This window comes from Podarcis bocagei (assembly GCF_964188305.1).
Source record: "Podarcis bocagei genome assembly, chromosome: 11".
In the NCBI taxonomy this organism is placed as follows: Eukaryota; Metazoa; Chordata; class Lepidosauria; order Squamata; family Lacertidae; genus Podarcis; species Podarcis bocagei.
Window position 1 is genome coordinate 29,948,584 of NC_138136.1, and position 10,872 is coordinate 29,959,455.

Consider the following 10,872-nt stretch of genomic DNA (forward strand, 5'->3'; position numbering starts at 1 on the left):
ATAGGCTGCAGAGTAGAAGCCTCTGAAATAGAGGACACTCACAACATTAGAAACTGCTGCGCAAATATGGTTAAAACAGACAAAACAATGTACAACAATAAATTTAGAAACAATGTACAACATCGCTTCTCGGCCTTTTGGCTAAGATCAAGTGTAGTATCTATGTTTATGGAAGACAATCTTACTTGGCTACGAGTGATCACCAAAAAAGAAGATAATGAAAGCACCTGCTGAACCTCCCGAGGGAGACCATTCTACAAATGGGAGGCCACTGCAGAAAAGACCCATCCATGTGTTACCACCTGTCTTGAACCCCTGGCTTACCTGGCAGCAAATCAGTATGTCAAGCTCCCGGTGCAGGGTCAACCCACGTGCCCAAAGTCCGAATCAAAGCACAGTCCCGTAGAGATCCTGGCGCTTCCAAGCTGAGGTCCATCAACATGGGCAGTTGAGCAGAAACAGCACCTCAAGCTCTGCTGCCCCTTTATACTCCACATTCTGATTGCAGCACCTGGGCTTGATGAGGCATGTGACCCCCCACCTGTTCTGAGCCTACTCCAGCTAAGGAATCACACACCTCCTCCCAGAGTTAGTGAGCCCCACCTGGACAGCTAAGGAGCTGGGCTGTGGGCCCTTGCCAGTCTCATTCTCATTGAGCATACCTTCCATTGCTCCCTATACCTCAGTCTGCCATGTTTGTGGAGACAGGAGCCTCTCTGACTCTCTTGATGGGGCCTACTGCTCTGGTTCCTGCACCCGCCCCCCCCACCCCCCTGCCATCCTCTAGCACCCCATGAGTACTTCCTACACCAACCTCTCCTTCCCCACCCCCAGCTTGCCGTGTGTCCCAGTCCCAGCTACACCCCACACCAGGATCTACTTCCTCCTTCCCATTGTCCTACCAGTTCATGACACCATCCGTCTGACACCACAAGATGATCTCGGGGCCTTGGTATATGCAGAGAGGCGATATTTCAGTTATTGCGGTAGCTTATTGCCCCTGAAAGTGGCATTAGTAGGAGACAGCATTCCAGGGGAGGCACTTTTCAGCTGAATATGGCAGTAGATTTTTCTCTAAATAACTAGCTCTCAGAGATAGGTTGATGTCATAAAGCTAGGTAGGCAGTTATACTGATGAGATGATGTCACAATGCAAACCTTATATGGCTTCTCTGCTACTCTTCAAAGCTGTGCGCTACTTAGCACAATAAGGGGATTTTCTCTCTTGTTACCTTGACCTGTAAGACACAAAAATCTATTTTGTATTCAGCCAGTTGCACCCTAGTTTCCAGAAAGTAGTATTTATTTAATTTCATTAATAAGGGTGCTAGCTACAGTACCTTGTTCTGGGCAATCTATAGAGAAATATTGCAGTTACCACTGCAAGTAGACTTGGTCTGAGAACTCTCTGGCTTCACCTAGTCTCTTTGTTTTTCCTTCCCCAAGGAAAAGGGGAACATGAGAAGCAAGGCGTTTGTGGAGTCTAAGACATCATCTTCACCTTGCAATGGCTCCCTAGGATTACACAGCAGGGAAAAAGAGATAGCAGAACAACGTCCCCTTCTCCCAGCTAGATCCCTGTCTAGTACAGCTGGCAGACGAGTCCCAAAAGCTAAGGCCAGCATAAAGGTAAAGGTACCCCTGACCACTAGGTCCAGTCGTGACCGACTCTGGGGTTGCGGCGCTCATCTCGCTTTATTGGCTGGCGTACAGCTTCCGGGTCATGTGGCCAGCATGACTAAGCCGCTTCTGGCGAACCAGAGCAGCGCATGGAAATGCCGTTTACCTTCCCACTGGAGTGGTACCTATTTATCTACTTGCACTTTGACGTGCTTTCGAACTGCTAGGTTGGCAGAAGCAGAGACGGAGCAACGGGAGCTCACCCTGTCGCAGGGATTCGAACTGCCAACCTTCTGATCAGCAAGTCCTAGGCTCTGTGGTTTAACCCACAGTGCCACCCGCGTCCCTAAGGCCAGCATACATGTGTCATAAACGAGTCGGTCTGAGGAGAGGCACTTTTAAAGGTAGGATTCAAATGACTAAAATAGCATTTGGCAAGTTGCTGCAGCATAGTTTCATGTTCCCCATTTGTAAAATTTGAATTGTGTAACTTGATCCAATGTCTTCTTGGAAGCAAGATCCAGCGACTTGGAGCTTCCTTCCAAGTACAGTAAAATGTCTTTAAATCTGGAGATCTACTTTCCAGGCTTAAGTTGAGGAGACCAGCACTGAGCAGACCATTGCCCTCCAGAGGTTGCTCGACTACAACTCCCAGCATTCCTGGGACTGATGGGAGTTTGAGTCCAGTAACATATGCAGGACAGCAGGTTAGGCAAATTCAAAATGTAACAATTTGTTTTCAGTATAACAGCAGGTGGCAGTATGCACAAGTAATAAATGGCACACACACACATATATTAACATGGAATCCCTTTATTTGTTCTATTTAGAAACCAGCAAATGATCTTTTTATGCAGAAAAAACCTGCACAAATTGCAAGTTTTAAAAATGTATTTTATTCCACTCTGATTATTCCAGCACACTGAACAATGAAATCTTAAGTGATGTTAGTTGAACGAGAAATATTAGTTTTCTGAGTTTGCCACAAGGTGGCGAGGCAACACTACAATTGTTTAATGAGACGGGGGGGGGGGGGGAGCCATTAAAATGGTTCAAAATGACTTTTATGGTGGCAACAGTTGGTCAGTCACAAAAGTTAGATATGGATCTTTTCTGTTTTGTCCCTCAGTATACATTTCCCACAGAAAGGCTTTAACATTTAACATCAGAACTGGAGAATATTCTGATAGAGCCATTTAAATCATGATAAATCCTGGCAATGAGTCCTCCTACAGTAAACAGGTCAGCCACCATCAGCTGTGTTTTAATCCTGCCCAACTTTTGACTGTTCCATATTTTAAATGCTTCAGGCCAGCTGAGCATCAGTTCTTGGCACTTTGGGAAGGGAAGAGGTGGCTATCATAAGCCAGTCATCCATCAACAAATACAACCCCCATGAACCACAGCACAGAATTATGTTAAGTAAGGAAGGCATCTCAGACAAATAACTTCAGGTTGAAGTCCTGTTCACACTTAACTGGGAGAAAGCCCCATTGGAATTAACAGGACTTGCTTCTGAGTAGAGATCAATAGAATTTGCACTTTTAATAATTTATAATTAGCACTTTTCCAAAAAAAACCCAAAAAACTAGTGTCCTTTTTGTTGGAGATAATTCAGATGGAAATTCCCAGGTGTCAAAAAAGGTTATCTATATATGCTACTATGGCGGCCTGTGTTTTGTTAGCCCAAAAATGGAAAACGAACAGGGTCCCAACCAAAGAAGAATGGCAACTTAAAATGATGGAATATGTGCAGCTTGCAGGTTTAACTTATAGAATAAGAGAACAAGAAGAACATTTGTTTAAAGAAGATTGGAAAATGTTTATTGAATATATGGGAGGAAATTGTGTACACTTGAAAATGTTGGCAGAATTGAGATAAATTCAACAGTGTAAATAAGTTTTGATGGAAGTAATAATGGAATACTGAATGGTTTAGTTTCTATAAAATATGCAGGGATTTATGCTATGCAAAACGAACCATGGAAAGAGAAGAAGGGAAGTCATTTATATTTTAAGGTTGTATAAATGAATATTCTAAATTCTAAAGCAGACTAAATAAATAAGAATTTGCACGTTAAGCAGCAGTTCCAAACTGCTTATGTAGAGTAGGGAGATTGCTGAATCTATAGAAGGAAGGTGACTGGAAACAAAGCCAACATTTCCCATTATCTTTATAGAATAAGAGTTCCCAATGCAGTTTCCCATCTTATGCTAAGGAGAGCAGTGGAAAAGAAAACAAGTGTGTAGAGTTATTAGGGAGGTCACAGTGAGTGTGGGCATCTTGTACTTGTTTCTTCCACAATTCAACATTTTAAAAATACAAGATACCTGCATTCCAGTACTCTCTGTGTGTGTATTCTATGCCGTCAAACCTATCACTGTGGAGGGTGTAGAAACCACAGCGTACAAACAGGGTAAGCAAGAAGGGTTGTAAGTTTGTAATCCTCAATGAAATTTCTGTCTTTCAAAATGTCTGCACAGGCATGCACGGCATCTCTACAACATGTGTCTGCATTCCAAACTGCTACAGAAAGTGTTTTTTTAAAGTAACTATGGCTGCGCATACAGACAGCACTTTATTCTGGAATCAATAGAGAAGAAAAACTTGTTTTTTCCATGTAGTCCACACGCAATCCAGATCTAGTGCATGTTTTTTGCCCATGAAAAGCGCTTCATGAGAAACTGCTCCAATGGAGTACTAAAAGGGCCAAGTCTGCCATTTGAGCAGCTCCTGCATAAAAATGCCATGTAGCAGAACTCTGGTCTAGTCTTGGGTTTAGCACTTTCAGGTTGGGTTTAAAAGGTTAAGGTAAAGGTAAAGGACCATTAGGTCCAGTCATGACCGACTCTGGGGTTGCGGCACTCATCTCGCTTTATTGGCCAAGGGAGCCGGTGTACAGCTTCCGGGTCATGTGGCCAGCATGACTAAGCTGCTTCTGGTGAACCAGAGCAGCACACGGAAACGCTGTTTACCTTCCCGCCGGAGCGGTACCTATTTATCTACTTGCACTTTGACGTGCTTTCGAACTGCTAGGTTGGCAGGAGCAGGGACTAAGCAATGGGAGCTCACCCCGTCGCAGGGATTTGAACCGCCAACCTTCTGATCGGCAAGTCCTAGGCTCTGTGGTTTAACCCACAGTGCCACGTTTTTGCATTGCGCATGACAGAAATCAACTCTTAAGGTCACGGGGCTATAAAAAGGAATTTTTAAAGGAAATATAGGCTTGGTTCACATGGCACGGTAAACCAAACTACAGATTACCTGCAAATGTGCGTGTTTCTGGGGAGGAGGTTGTGGCTGCTTTGCTCCTCTCCAGCCTTTTTTTTTTTTTTTTTTTTGTCCTTGTGATGCACTGAGCTAAGTGAAGATTTGACTTAGCATGTTTTCCAAACTGGGATTTGTGGTGAAGCTCTCTTCAGTAACCATGAGCTGTAGCCAAGAACAAGTTGCTTTCTCTTCCCAAGGCTTGCCGTGCTGTACAAACTAGACCTTGGTGTCTCCATATGTTATGTAAGATGTAGTAAGCGAGACTAATCTCAGTCTGCAATCCTTGGACTTCTTGAAAGAGGGAGGGAGAATCTATGACTCATTCATATCTTATGAGAAGCAATGTTGGAGGTACTTCTGTGTTGCTGTACACTGTGCTACTTTGGTCACATCTATAAAAAGGAACAACTTAGGGTTCCCAAACAACATAGGCTGCGTATATACAAAATTATTTGTAGCATAAAGGTGTGGTTTTTCTTCATCTGGAACCTTCATGCTTATCCTCAACATGCTGTTTTCAATCTAGATCGACTCTAGCTCCTGCTGTCCACTAGGGTGTGTGTAGTTACTTTGAAAACACTTCCCTTGAACAGGTTATCCACGCCTTTCCCTCTGTATGTCCCAGGTCAACAAAGAAGGTGACTGTGATCTTGATATACACCCACCAACGAAATAATTGAACTGGTGTGGAATGGATTCACTCCCTGTTGCTGGAACCACCTACCTACATATGTTTACAAATGGACACACTGTGCAGTAATGCAGAATCAATTTTCTGAGATCATACAGAATCATGTTTTGGGCCCAACTTGTGCAGGGCTTTGCAAATCTGCACAAGACTGGAAAGGCTTCTCCCTGAGCTGTCCATGATGTCAGTGGGTAAGGCATTGTGAGCTCCCTGAGTGACTGTCTATGAGACCAGGCTGGTTTCCTTCCTGAGCTAGCTGTGCTATCCAGGCAGAAAGGGGCTAGTCAGTGGGACAGGCTTAATGACTTCAGAGTGTCTCTAAGGCCAGGCAGGCTGACCCCTGGTGTCAGTGAGCAAAGCTTTGTCACTTCACCTCTCCAGGCTGCATCCTCACCTCACCTCTGCTTGCCTGAACTGCCCAGGTAGAGACACTGGGCCCTGAGTAAGTATCTATAGGACCTGTCTGCAGATATGATCTCCAGGCAGTATGTGTGTGTGCATGCGCAGGGAAGAAAAGGACAGAAAGATGATAGGTGTGGGGGTGAGTAGGGGAAGGCAGGGGGCAGTTGCTGGGGCAGTGCATGCTTCTGCCTCCTGCTACCCTGGTCCTTAAGCTGAATACAACTGTATTCAGCCATAAAATGGAGTTCTCCTTCTCCTTTGCAAATGAAGGCTCCATAGGAAGGTCTGTAGATGAAGGGGCAGAGCATGCAACTGTGGCAAGGAAAATCCCCCAGGCCAACATGTTCAGGGAGGGCTGTGTGAAAGGGATTTCAGGCCCTGTCAATCGGTTTAGATGATGGTGAGGTCTCTATAGACCATGGTTGTGTCTGAAGGGAAGGCAGTTTGAAAGGAGGCAGGTGAGGCTTAATCTCAGGGAGGATGTGTACGTAGGAAGTGCCCAGGAGGAAGAGGAGCGGAAATTTAAAGCTGGGGTGGCAGGTACAATTGAGCGGGGACTAAACTGAAGCTACTGAAGGCAGGGGGGTCCCATAGACAGAAAAGCTTATGCCCAGGGTGCAGTGGCAGTAGGGTGAAGTAGGAAAAAAGTGCCGGAACTGCCCCCCTGAGAATTTTGGACTTTCCACAAAGATATGTCACTTCAGTTTGGTGTCACTTCAGTTTCTTCAAGTAAGGGTTGGGAGGCTGAGGCCACAGAGCTCAATAGCACGGCTCCCGGTTTTTCTGGTGCGAGTTCGGCTCCCAGAGAAGCTATACTCCTGGGAAACGCCTTTTGCCTCTCTCATGAGTGCCCAACAGTTAAGGAAGAAAGGAATAGAAGCTTTAAAAATGCTTACGTGTCCTGGCGCTTGCTCAAAATGGCGCACAGAGTCTTTCTCTGCTCCACACCCATTTTGAGTTGAGGCAGCAAGCTCAGCCCTGTGCTGCTCATCTGAGAGCTGAGTTTCGGCTGGGGGGAAAAGGCCTGGAAGTTCATAGCATGTATTGACATCCAATGAAGCTGCTGAAAGATTCAGGACAGATTTTTTTTTTAAGTACTTATTCATGCAGTACATAGTCAAACACATAGGAAGCAGTGATCGCCCCCAACCTGTATGGTTTTAAAAGGTTAGACAGATTAGAAGTAGTATGTTTCTGAATAACAGACACTGGACACTGCAGTAAGGTGGAATAATCTTGTGCTCAGGTCCTGCTTAAAAGTTTCCATAGGCATCTGACTGGCCACTGTGAAAACAGGATGTTGGATCCATCAGCCTCTTTTTATGTTCTTAGCATTCAAAGAACAGTTAAAAACATTATCTCAGTTAGTGATTTCAGGATTGTCATCCATCAAATGCCTGGGTAAATAGAAAAGTTTTTAAATCCCCCTTAAAAGACAATTTATAAGAACATATATACACTATTACAACTTAAGAGGGCAGGTGTGCAATGCATGCTGCTTTTTCACTCCCCTTCTACACACAAAAAGTTCAAACAATTTATTGGGTAATGCTGTATTTTCTATGAAGTCACATTCGTACGACCAAGGTGACCCACACAACTGCCAGAACTTGTTAATGATAAATTTTAAGTAATATTTAACCTATGATATGGTCAGAAAGATTGAAAAAGATGTTTTGATGACTAAATATAGAAATTTTAAGTTTGCTGTTGCCATGTTCAGAACAGATTGGGGCAGCTGAGACTCAAAGAAAGTGGTTTACCCAAGGCAACCTCAGAGCAAGTTTGTAGCATAGGTGAAATTTGAGTTAGGCACTTCCTGGCTCACAGCTTGATCTCTTAACCACTCCTCTCTAACCTAGTTACAGCAGGGGCAGAACCCACACCTTCTGAAGTTTCCATTTCTACTTAACTTTTAAAGGCTTAGCAACTCTGTCACGTATTTAATTGAATCATAGCAAACATACTGGCACCACCAGCTAAGACCAGCTGACATCATTCACTATCTGTTGATTTTGATCTAAAGAGCAAAAAGAAATGGGCACAGAAATGAATCAAGATTGTTAAGCAAGACCTCGCCAACTTGAGGAAGGTGAACTGGGGCAATGATCTGAAGCCCAAGAGCAGAGATGTGATGTTTCCACATGCACCTTGGATTACATTTGTAGCTAACACAAATAACAACAAAAAATGTTTTGTACAGATGTACAGTACTATTTAAAATACAGTTTTGTAGCCTGAATCATATCCAGGTGAGGGCCATTTCATTCCAACAGGCCTTTAGGAACTGACTGTTTTTAAAGAAAGGGCTGGCGTTGTGATGTTTTTCTTGTTATTATCCTGGTTTTTAATTGATCATTTTATATCATTTTAATTCTGTTAGTGTCTAGTTACTTTTTAATGATTCTCTTTTCTGTTTTATCTTTGTTTTTGTATTCTTATCTGTTAGCCACCTTGAGTTCCGGGCTGGGAAAAAGGCAGAATATATATTAATATAAGGACTATGATGATAATATAGGCAGCCTGTGATGTAACAATAAATACCAAATGAATATTCCCTTTAATGCTCACATCACCAACATATAAACAAGGCTTGTTTCTGATAGCTATTTGTGATTTTTTTATAAAAATGTATGCCTTACACCTATAGTTGAAAATAAATCTTACTTGTCGGGCTGGCAACATTTGAACAAGTAGTATTATTTACAAACTGGTCCAGACAGCATTTGCATGAAGTCCCCACACCCTCTCACCTTCATAGTCAAGGTGGAACTGAATAACCAAGCAACTCACAACTGTCAACTGCCTGTTTCCAACTGCCACCTTCTTTCCACAACATCATTTATTCAATGTGAAATACATTTCCATTGAAATTGCATTACAAATACTAACAGTTTCTAGGGTTGCAAAGCGACCAGAAAATGGGGTTGCTTCTGTTGTTATTCCTCCCCCACCTCCAATTTTGTTTTGCTTTTTTCATTTTATTTTCACTTCACAGTTACTGCTTTTGTCCTCCCTGTCTCTGCCTCTGAATTAGTTTTAGGCTCCACACCCAGCCTCTGTCTGGCTATCAGAATTGTTTATTTCAAGACTAAGGCTGCAACCATATGCACATTTACCTGAGAGTTAATTCCCATTTAATTAAATGGGGCTTGCTTCTAAGTAGTTAACACAGAACTGTAGTTCGTTTCCTTTCCAGAGAAGCCATAGCAGATCAAAGTCATCTAGTTGGTGCTCCCTGACTGCATAATACTCTTTCCCAGCATTATTATACAGCAATGGAATTTCCAATAACAACAACTATTATTTTATTATTTATACCCTACCAATCTGGCTAGGTTTTCCCAGCCATTATGGGCGATTTACAGCATATCTAAAAATATTTTTTTTTAAATCAAACATTAAAAACCTCCCAATACAAGGCTGCCTTCATTTCTCTTCTAAAAGTTGTGTAATTCTTTATCTCCTTGACATCTGAAGGGAGGGCATTCCACAGGGAGGGCGCCACTACCAAGAAGGCCCTCTGCCTGTTTCCAATAGGATCACGAAAGCAAAGGGCTCTGGGTATAGACATAGTAATTCAATACCATATTAAAATCCATTAAAATCCATCTGTATTATTTGGAAACATGAAAAAGAAAAAGAAAAGGAGGCAACACAGCTGAAAACCTATTAAAGTAGAGAAAAGGTCTGAAGCACTGAGAAGTATTATATGGTGAAATAGTATTAAATATATGCATTTCTAGGACATCCAGTTTTAAAAACCCATATATATATACTTTTCTGGACACATAACATAAAATTTGGCACATGCTACAGGCACACAAGGTCTACCCATTCCAATGAAATGTGTCTATAGATTGCAGTTCATTCACCACGTTCACCACAAGGTGGCACGGAAACACAAACAGAATCATTGAGAGCACTGGAATTCCACCAGCTGTCAACCAAGCAAAAACAAGAATGACTTTTTTACCAAATACCGGTACTTCTATGTAACTGAAGTCCTAAACTTTTGCAGTCTATTCATAAGCATGTGTACTCAGCAATGAGCACTACCGAGAGTTCAGTGAAACTTACTTCCTGGCATGTATGCTTAGAACTGCAGCTCTAAAGTACAGTACTTGGTTACTTGTGAGTAACTTCCTCATGAAATGCTGAGTTCAGCTCAAAGCCATGCTGCAATCTGAGCTGCAATTCTGAGACAAGAAGTTTCAGCAGAAATGCATATGCTCAAAATAAAATATGTGAACTATATTTATAAACTCAGGAAATGATGAGTTCATCTGGCCCTTAGAAGTACAATGAGAAACAAATAATTTGAGAACAAAATGCCAGAACTTTTGAACAGCTAATATACTGTGATTACACCAAAACCCATGTACCTTTTGACAAAAAGCTTTGCTTGCAAAATACCTGAAGAGGCCAATGACAAGTAGGATTGTTCGTGAAAGCAGTGCTCTATTATCCCATTAATGGTTTGAAGGCTGTGATCCTGTACACACTTGCCAGGAATTAAATCTCATTTAACTCAAGAGGGCTTGTTTCTGAGCAGATGCATTTAACATAAACCAACCAAAGTGAATCCACCCTTGTTTTTCATGCAGCATATCTTTGTCAAACAAATTAATAAAATTGTATCAAATCAATTAACCTATAGCCAATACAGCATTTTTTTAAAAAAGATGGCACAAGGCAGATAAATTCTAACAGCAGCAATGCAAAGCACAGACTATTGGGCTTTAATAGCATAGGTCTCAATAAGAAAACCACCTCGGGGGCTTTTAAGAATGATGTCTTCATATAGGAAACCTGCTAATATTTGCAAGTGGGTTTTAGATGTCCAGGCCCTTAGCATAGCCTTCCAAAGATAGTTTCTTTTTTAAAAAAA

The 10,872-nt window shown here is 42.3% G+C and overlaps 2 long non-coding RNA genes across 3 annotated transcripts in view; one reads left to right on the top strand and one right to left on the bottom strand.

Annotated features, from left to right (window-relative positions):
• Positions 1-9,710, bottom strand: part of LOC308596996 — a 493,319-nt gene extending 483,609 nt beyond the window's left edge. Inside the window, exons 1-2 of one of the 2 annotated variants that reach the window (XR_014012772.1) lie at positions 8,649-9,710; positions 903-1,238 (exon numbers count right to left, since the gene is read on the bottom strand). This is a non-coding gene — a long non-coding RNA (uncharacterized lncRNA). Of the gene's footprint in view, positions 1-902; positions 1,239-6,877; positions 7,156-8,648 lie in introns of those variants that run through there. The other variant, XR_014012774.1, reaches the window with a different exon arrangement.
• Positions 4,794-8,603, top strand: LOC308597007. Its single transcript, XR_014012792.1, has 2 exons — positions 4,794-6,021; positions 8,431-8,603. It is a non-coding gene; the product is annotated as an uncharacterized lncRNA (long non-coding RNA).
• Positions 9,711-10,872: the final 1,162 nt, after the last annotated feature.